Consider the following 1,418-nt stretch of genomic DNA (forward strand, 5'->3'; position numbering starts at 1 on the left):
TGTTACTACTATTTAAATGTGTTTTATTAAATCAAATGTATTACTTGTGAGAAATTTGGCGTTTTCTAGATTAACCGTCGTCAAACAGACACTTGAGGCCCGCTTAACTTTTACTTTTGGTCCTCTATCGATTTGTACGAAAAGAAAGGTCGTGCATAACATTTCTAGATTTTTAAATGTGCCAAAACTAAAAATATTGTTATAAACTGACCTTGAATATGAAATTAAAATTGCATGCCTTTCCCCCCCTTCTCGATTTCTAATGAGCAAAGCGCAAGTATTATACATCTCAATATTTTAAATATATTTACCCCAAAACACGATTTTTTTCAACGGCACACAAATTTTGACTATTTCTTTAATATAACATTTCTAAGAAAAATTCGTATGTGTAAAATTAGCATTAGCAAAAATGTTTGCGCAATTTAGTCGACCGTTTATTGTTTGAGTTCCTTCTCCTATCGAAAATGGTAACAACGTTGGCAAGTTCTTTTCTGTTTTGGGTTTTTCTCAGCAAATCGATCGAATCCAGACCTTTCCTGGTCTATGTTTGCCCTCAATCTCACCCTTGCATTCGATTACGAGCTGCAGAAAATTGTATCTGTTCTTTTCTCATAACACATGATATCTCCGCTTTTGTATAATTTCAGTGAGCTCATGTTTCCTGCTGATTTGGTGAAAAAATTTTAAGTTGGTGGTGTGAGAAATCAACGATATTCGTAACATTCGTATACATAACCAAGTAGTCAAATGCTTCAAGTCTGTTCAAACTGGCAACTTTTAGAGTTTACGCATAAACTCATATAATATTGTGAAGTATATGTAGCATTTGCTGTACTTACACTACAAACAATTATATCTTATTTGCAGATCGAGTGACCCATCGAAAAAAATGCTTCGCATTTTCGAAAAAACGAAAAAAATTTTAATTTAGGTTCGGATTTTTAAATCATGATTTAGATCTTCACTGATCCATATGCTGCACTGGTAGGTTTGCATTTTTGTTTATCAGTAATATTTTCGATTTTACTGTGTTGATTTATAGGTCCAATAGATCTATTCCACCTTGTCAAGCTGGAACTGTATGTATTCAGGAGTATCTGAAATTATAACTGTGTCATCGGCATATCTTAAATTATTTATTAATTAACCATTCACTTCTATGCCATCTTCTGAGCCTTTAGGTGCATCTTAGAATACAATCTCAGAGTATATGTATGTTAAATAGTGTAGGGCTCAGTACGCAGCCCTGTCTCACTTCACGTTTAATTAGAACAGCTTTTTTAGTGTGTTTTCGAACTATATTGTTACTACCTAGTATTCATATAAGTACTGATTAATTTTTGACGAGGTAAAATGGTTGGAGTTTGGGTCTTAGAGATAGCAAAGATTTCCGAGCTCACTCTGAGATAGCGCGT

This window comes from Diabrotica undecimpunctata, unplaced genomic scaffold (assembly GCF_040954645.1).
Source record: "Diabrotica undecimpunctata isolate CICGRU unplaced genomic scaffold, icDiaUnde3 ctg00001531.1, whole genome shotgun sequence".
In the NCBI taxonomy this organism is placed as follows: Eukaryota; Metazoa; Arthropoda; class Insecta; order Coleoptera; family Chrysomelidae; genus Diabrotica; species Diabrotica undecimpunctata.